Here is an 8,722-nt window from a genome sequence, read left to right on the forward strand (position 1 = left end):
ATCAATAAAGGGAAGGGAAAAGTGGTCTTTACGGGTGGCATCATTCAATTTTCTATAATCAATGCACACACGCCATCCCGTAACCGTCCTAGTGGGTATTAATTCATTATTTTCATTTGTGATAACAGTAATCCCACCTTTCTTTGGCACACATTGAACAGGACTTACCCATGCACTATCAGATATAGGATAGATAATACCTGCATCGAGAAGCTTAATCGTTTCAGCTTTCACTACCTCTTGCATCTTCGGATTCAATCTTCGCTGAGGTTGCACAAGAGGTGAGTACTTCTCTTCCATCAATATCTTGTGCATGCAGACTGACGGATTAATCCCTTTGATATCCGCCACCTTCCACGCAAATGCACCCTTGTGTGGTTTCAATACTTCCAACAGTTTGTCCTCCATCATATCTGTCAAAGCAGCAGAAATAATGACAGGTAAAGTGTTATTCTCACCTAAGTACACGTACTTGAGGTGTGGAGGCAGTGGCTTCAGCTCAAGTGTTGGGGGATCCTCGATGCTTGACCTTTGAGGGGTCAAATCTCTTCGTTCTCCTAGATCCTCTAGTCGCATCCTCATTGGCCTTCTCCATGGTTGGTTGGCATTAAAGTGTGCCACAATTTCGGCTCTTTCCTCATCCAATTCCTCTTCTCCCAATTCAGTATCGATAGTGGCCTCCAAAGGGTCCCTAAGAGCATCCTGCACATAGTTAGACGCAAGAGAGTCAAAAGCATCAATTCGAAAACAACTATCAGAATGCAGTGTGTGCTTAAGTGCATTAAAAACGTCAAATGTAATCTCTTCTTCGCTCACTCTCAATCTCAACTTCCCCTCTTGCACATCAATCAGCGCCTTGCCAGTTGCAAGGAACGGTCTACCCAAAATGAGAGGCATCTCGGTATCCTCCTCCATGTCGAGCACCACGAAATCGGCAGGAAAAATGAATTTGTCCACTTTCACTAGCACATCCTCAATCACTCCGCGGGGGTACTTGACCGATCTGTCAGCCAGTTGCAAGGACATCCTCGTCGGCTTAGGCTCGCCCAACCCAAGTTTCCTAAACACAGAAAATGGCATCAGGTTAATACTTGCACCAAGATCACATAATGCTTTATGAAAAACAACATCACCAATCATGCAAGGAATAGAGAAACTCCCTGGGTCTTTTAGCTTCGGTGGGATTTTGTTTTGCACCAAAGCAGAGCAACTCTCAGTCAAGTTCACTGTCATGTGATCCTCCAATTTTCGCTTGTTAGCTAAGATGTCCTTTAAGAATTTGGCATAACTAGGCATTTGCATTAAAGCATCGACAAAGGGAATATTGATATGCAATTTTTTAAACACCTCAAGAAATTTGCCGAATTGTGCATCTAGTTTTGCCTTTTTCAATGCTGCAGGGAAAGGCGGGGGGGATAACAATCTTAGGATGTGCCGTGGGTGCTGGTGTAGAGTTAGATGACTTACCTTTTGACGCCTCAGCATGCTCATCCGATACTTGGCTTTTCTCTTTCTCTCTAGGCTCCAAAATCTTTCCACTCTTCAACTCAATGGCCTTCACTTGCTCTTTTGGATTAGTTTCGGTGTTGCTTGGCAAGGTGCCCGGCTCTCGATTTGCTATCATCTTGGCCAATTGCCCAATCTGAGTTTCGAGCCCCTTAATCGACGCATCTTGATTTTGAAGTCTAGTTTCAGTGGATGAAATAAACTTAGACATCATTTGCTCCAAGTTGGACTTTTCTTCTCTAGGAGTCTCGGATCTCTACATTGGTTGTTTGCCATATTTTTGTCCTCCTTGCGGTCTAGTTTGACTGTTTTGGCCGCCCCATGAGAAGTTAGGATGTTGCCTCCACCCAGGATTGTATGTGTTCGAATAAGGGTCATGCCTTGGGCGGTTTTGGACTCCCATTTGATGCACCGGTACTCCTTCGGGCACATAGAATGGATTGTCATCTTGACAGTCTTTCACATAGTGCTCACCTCCACATTTCTCACAGAATACCTCTTGCAAACGCATAGCCGTGCCACCCAAGTTCAAGCCATCTATTTTCCTGTTTAAAGCATCAAGTTGTGCAGTAATAGCAGAAAAATCAGTTACCTGGTGCACTCCTGCACTTCTCCGCTGGTTGTTTCTGTCAGATTGAGGATGATAATTGCTAGCAGCCATCTCCTCCAACAACTCATATCCTTCTTCCGCAGTCTTCCTCAACAGGTTCCCACACGCAGCAGCATCTATCATAGTACGGTTAGGAGTAAGCAAACCATAATAGAAGGTTTGAACGACTAACCCAAGTGGCAACTCGTGATGTGGGCATCTTCGTAATAGATCTTTGAAACGCTCCCATGCCTCATATAGTGACTCTTGATCGAACTGAGCAAATGTTGTGATGTCTGCCCGCAGCTTCATGGTCTTCGATGGAGGAAAGTATTTGATGAGAAACGCCTTCGCCATGTCCTCCCATGTAGCTATTGAACCTACAGGTAAACAATTCAACCAAGCTTTAGCTTTATCACGCAAAGAGAAAGGAAATAAACGCAGTCTAACAGCATCATCAGAGACTCCATTAAATTTAAAAGTATCGCAAATCTCAAGAAAATCCGCGATGTGTGTGTTTGGATCGTCCACAGCAGTTCCTCCAAATTGGACGGTGTTCTGAATCATCTGGATAATGGCTGGTTTTATTTCGAATTGGTTTGCCCGCACAATCGGCCTCACAATGCTGGGGCGTGCACCATCCAAAGAAGGCTGGGCATACTCTAACATGGGTATGCGGCGTGGCATTTCAATTCGTCTCTCGTTTTGGCGCTCCGCCTCCTGCTCTGGCTCGTGCCTTTCCATCAGTTCCTTAAGTCTTTGCTGTTGTCTTCGCCTGCGGAAAGTCCTTTCAATTTCAGGGTCACACTCAAGCTCCAAGTCAAGTGACTTTGGCATGCACCGGAAGAGATATCTGAATTAAAATATGGAGTGTTAGTTCGGTAAAAATAAAATACACTAAAGAAAATAACTAAAAATATAATTGTAGATTAACAGTCCCCGGCAACGGCGCCAAAAACTTGATCGAGCAAAACTTGCACTATGAATTCCCCAAGAAAATATGATTTTGTATGCTCAAAATATAATCGCAAGTGCACGATGTCAAGTAATAGTATAGTGTATATGAATACGAGTATCGTTCCACTGGAGACTGTATTTAACAATTATTATTTTAGTTATTAAAACTTTAGCGACGAAATTTGATTGTTTGTTTTATGACTAATAAAATTCAAGAAAATTTAATTAAACAAGATCAAAGATTAATTGATGAAATATGAATGCTAAATCAATGGATTAAATTTCAAATGATAAAAGAATTTGTTGGGAATTCTGGTTCACCTACCCCTTATTAATTTATTAATTCGTTCGGTTGAGTTCTACGCTTCCAACAGGATTTCCTATTCAATTGAACACACTCTCTCGAGCTATGTCAAACTAATTCACTCAATGAAGTAATTAAATGTCTTTAATTATTTATCAAGAATGAATCGCATTTCGATTAATGAAACCCCCTAGTTTTCGACCCTAAGGATTATGACTATCGGCACGTATCCAATTTCATATATCTATGCAAATTGTAGATCCGCGAATTACACCACTCGATCCTATCACTAGTTTTTTCTCTCGAACTCACTCGTGATATAAAATAGTCGTTAAAGTTAGCTACGCTCAACGACACAATGAAAATCGTAGAATAATCAAGAATAAATCACAAACCGACATATAAATTAACCAACTAAAAGTTCGGGGTAGGATCCTCTTTAATCCCAACAAATAATTGAAGTTAGCTACTAGAATTCATAATTAAAATAAGCAAAACAATGTTTAAACAAAGGAAATTAAACTAGAAATACTAGGCGTGACGAAATCTGCGAAGAACGATGCCCGGAAACCGTTGAATCTTCAATCCAAGTGCAAAAGCTCTCCCAAAATCCTTTGTGCTCTCAAAATTATGTCTGAATCCCCCCAAAAATCGGCCAAGCCACCTTTTCATCTCATTCTCCTCTCCAAAATAAGGTAAGGAATCGCACACAATATTTTGCCAAAAATAGATGGCGTTCGGGCGGTAGAAAACTACCGCTCGAGCGCCACACTCTCTGTAATTAACCTCGTAACATGCAGCATTCGCGCTCGGGCGGTAGAAAACTACCGCTCGAGCGCCGACTCTTCTGTATTTTTTCTTTTGGTGATCACTGCTCGCGCTCGGGTGGTAGAAAACTACCGCCCGAGCGCCAAACTCCCTGTAAATTTCCTCGGATTCTCACCTCCCGCGCTGGGGCGGTAAAAACCTACCGCTCGAGCGCCGACCTTGCTGCACTTCAGTTTCTTGAGTTGGCACTTTGGTTCCAATTTTTTGGTTTTCCGGCTCCTTTTCCTGCAAATTCATCATGCCCAAGTGAGACATAATCAAAAGCAATTAATTACTAAAAAATGAACAAAAAGTAAATGAAATGCATGCATGCACAATGTAAACACAATTAAAACTAATGCAATAAACACGTAAAAACACCCCCTATCAAAGCCCGGAGGTTTACTTCAGAGTTTAGCCATTCCTGAATGGAAATGGGATCACATTTCCATGGATTTCACGACGAAGTTACCTCGATCATCTAAAGGCTGCGATGCGATTTGGGTAATTTTTGACAGACTGACCAAATCCGCTTGCTTCATTCCGTACAAGATGACATATCGACATGATCAGATGGCGGAGATATATGTCCGAGAGGTAGTTAGATTACATGGTGTGCCGAAGTCTATCGTATCAGATCGTGATCCACGATTCACTTCACACTTCTGGCACAATTTACAGCAAGCCTTAGGTACGACATTACACCTGAGTACTGCTTATCATCCTCAGACAGACGGACAGTCAGAGCGGACTATCCAGACTTTAGAGGATATGTTCAGAGCCGTAGTGCTAAATTTTGGCACTAGTTGGCAAGATTCTCTACCTCTTTGTGAATTTTCTTACAATAATAGCTATCAGACAAGCATTGAGATGGCACCGTTTGAAGCTTTATATGGCAAGAAGTGCAGATCTCCGCTGTACTGGGATGACATCTCAGAAGTACCAGAACTTGGGCAGGATATGATTCGTGACATGACTGAGAAGGTAAAGATCATTCAGAAGAGAATGAAGACGACAAAAGATAGGCAAGCCAAATATGCCAATATCAGACGTAGACCGTTGGTATTCGAGCAAGGAGACCGAGTATTTCTAAAGATTTCCCCATTCAGAGGCGTTGTCAGATTTTGTAAGCGTGGAAAGTTGTATCCTCGATACATCGGTCCTTACGAGATCTTAGAAAAGATTGGCGACCGAGCCTATCGACTTGCTCTTCCTCCTTCGCTATCCGGGATACATGATGTCTTTCATGTGTCAATGTTACGTAAGTATATGCCAGATATTTCCCATGTCATTCAGCCTGACGAAGCTGAACTTGATCAGACCTTGAGCTATGTCGAACAACCGATACAAATTCTTGATCGGAAAGAAAAGAAGCTCAGGACGAAGACTATTCCGTTAGTGAAAGTCCAATGGAGTCGTCATGGCATCGAAGAAGCGACTTGGGAAACAGAAGCGGATATGCAACAGAAACATCCTGAATTATTTACATGATGTAAGTAAATTTTCAGTATTGATTATATTACTTGTCATGTATGTTTGATAATTTGCCTGCGATTTCGAGGGCGAAATCATTTCGTAGAGGGGGAGAAATGTAAGGCTCGAGATTATTAGTTCTCATTGACATAATACTCGGAATATATGAGTATGCATATATATATAATGTAATGAACCGTACTCTTACTACTTAAAATTTGCGGAAAAATTTAAAATTTTCTTTTAAACTAAAAGGAATGCGGAAATGAAATCAAATACGGTCGTCACTACATCCTTCATCAATAAAAATGTTTGAAATCGACACCACCCATAACATTTGCTAAAAAGAAACACTTGCTCCAAAAGTCTTTAAATGAAACATAACATCAGAGTATTTTGAACTTGCATAAAAATCGTAAAATAACATGGGCGGTCCTCGGGTTTAGCCTACCGCTCAGTCCAAGTCTGCCCCTTGGTCACCACCTCCTGTCTCCTCAACATAGTCACCTGCATCGATCAAGTCTAGTGAGTCTAAAGACTCAACACGTATAAACTGGAATAACGAGTACTACATAATAAAATCACATGCAACTTTAAAATAGGACATACATAATTTGAAACTTTAACTTGCGTATTAAAACTTGAACATACGTACATACATACTTCGACGTGCCATAACTTAAACTTTTCGTAAACATGCTGCATACTTGAACATACTTGAACATACATAACTTCATCGTTTTACGTAGAAGATGTTTCAAAGCAAGTGACCCATACATAATAAACGCCTGATCAGACAAACCGCAGTACTGGGCTGACAGGGACGTATCCACTGCCACATACATGAGATCCCCGTTCATAATTTAACGGGCTGGTTGGTCCTGAAAGGGGATTGGTTACGGTGACCGGAAGCGCAACGGAAGTTCAAAAAAAAATCGAATTTTTAAGCAAAAATTTCGGCCACCATGTTCTTTGTGTAGCAAATACAATAAAACACAAAAATGACATTCATAGTGTGTTTAGAATTTTACCTATCAATCTTAAAAGATTGATGATGGCTCCAACTTAGTTGATATACAACTAAGCTCTTCAATGGCTAGACTATCTTCAAGCTTCCTTTGAGCCCGCCTTGCTCAAATATTAAGCCCACCACCAACTAGCTAGAACCACTCTAATTTTGCACTAGAAAAATTAGAGCATTTTTCTTTGAGAAGTGTATTGTTTTTCAACAATTGAAGAACAAAAATTGGAGGAGAATAATGAATAGTATTTTCGGCACTATTCATCCTAGGAGAGAAGGAGAGACATTTTTTTTGGTTTTGCAAAAAAGGTTGTGGTGTCCCAAAGCATCCCATGCCTTGGACATTGAAAAAGTTGTCTCCCAACCTTTCATCTCCCTTGCATGCCTTCCTATTTGGGCTTGTAACAATTACAAGGCCCATGGACTTTATTTAAATGTCTCAAACACATTTGAGCTCATTTAAAGTTTACTTGATTTTACTCAAGCCCACTAGTTTAATAATTATTTCTAATTGGGCTCTACAAGGCCCAATGTTATTTAATTAATCCAACACTTGTATTAATTTAATTACTTGGACTCTACTAGGTCCACTAGTGTTTAATTAATTCAACACTAGAATTAATTTAATTTAGTCCAAAATAATGTTTATGAAAATCACAATTTTCAAATACATTATTTATTTGGCCAACTTTTAATTTAAGAACACATTCATAAATTAAAAGTTACATTTCTCTTATAGAAGTCATACTTCTATTTTTCTTATGCTTATAAACTCATTTATAAGCCGTTCAACACATTGAACTAATTTCTCCTTTATAGAAGTCATACTTCTAATTTTCCTTACGCTTATAAACTCCTTTATAAGCCGTTCAACACATTGAACTATTTTTACTTCTCAACGGGTTCTAGAAAGCCAGTACTTGTGTGGCCCTCAATGGTTCATTGATACAACAAGCAGTGGGTTCACATCTCCATGTGATTCGGACTAAACATGTCCTTATATGAGCATACCCCAATTGCTCCATTCTTACTTATCAACTCCTTGATAACAAGAACGTCAGAACTCAAGTCTGATAGTACCCAACCAATCAAGTTAAACGCCTAGCAGCATCGCTTACATGATTCCCTAGGTATCAAATGATAGTGCCTGCAAGAACCATTCAATTATGGTTAGCGTACAGTACGGTCCCTTCAACTCATATATCCCGACCGATTCGACAACCATTGGTTTATCGAGAGTTGTCAATGAATCGATACTATGTGTCATGTCGTAGTTGCATCAATGGTGTAATCTATGAAACCCCTTTCATAATTACAACCATACTCTGGCCAGAGATTTCAACCTACATACACATGATAACACATAGGATATCCATACCCGAAGGTAAGCGGTGAATCCCCGACTACAATGCATCGACTCCTATGTGTTTCGACAGAACACCCAACCTTGCCACCTGATGACCCCATAAGAGTCGGTAAACAAGTCAAAGTGTAATTCTAGCACATAGAGTCTCAATGTTGTCTCGGGTCATAAGGACTAATGGTGTACAACCATAAACTAGGACGTTTCCACTCGATAAGTGAGAACCACTTGGAAAGTCCTTTAATGGAGGGTTGTTCTGTGCACTCTACCAGGAGCACCTATCTGCATGCTCGGACATCACAATGTCCCCTACCAATGAAACATGGTACTCACATCGCAGATACTAGTCTCTAACTCGAGCGGCCTATATCCTTCTTAGTGGCGGCTGAATCGACTAGGAACCGTTTAGAATATACAGTATTACAAATATGAGTTTCATGATACTCATCATATGAGCATCTCATATTCTTTCTACTATTTGTATATTCAAGGGCTTTATCTATGCAACTAGCATTGGTATACAGATAAAGATGTGCCAAAATAATAATATCAAATATTACTAAAATAAAGATTGCTTATACATAGAGTTTCATTGTGAACACTCGGCCAACACTTGGCTCGACGGGCACCTACTCTAACAGGTCCCCGTTCATAATTTAACGCTTTCCAACCACGATCTAACCCGTTCATAATTTAACGGGG

General features: G+C 40.5%; 1 non-coding gene across 1 annotated transcript; it reads left to right on the top strand.

Annotated features, from left to right (window-relative positions):
* Nucleotides 1-2,297: 2,297 nt before the first annotated feature.
* Nucleotides 2,298-2,403, top strand: LOC140806498 (small nucleolar RNA R71). The gene has a single exon (XR_012112569.1). It is a non-coding gene; the product is annotated as a small nucleolar RNA R71 (small nucleolar RNA).
* The last annotated feature ends 6,319 nt before the right edge of the window (nt 2,404-8,722 follow it).

This window comes from Primulina eburnea, chromosome 11, assembly GCF_022965805.1.
Source record: "Primulina eburnea isolate SZY01 chromosome 11, ASM2296580v1, whole genome shotgun sequence".
Lineage (NCBI taxonomy): Eukaryota > Viridiplantae > Streptophyta > Magnoliopsida > Lamiales > Gesneriaceae > Primulina > Primulina eburnea.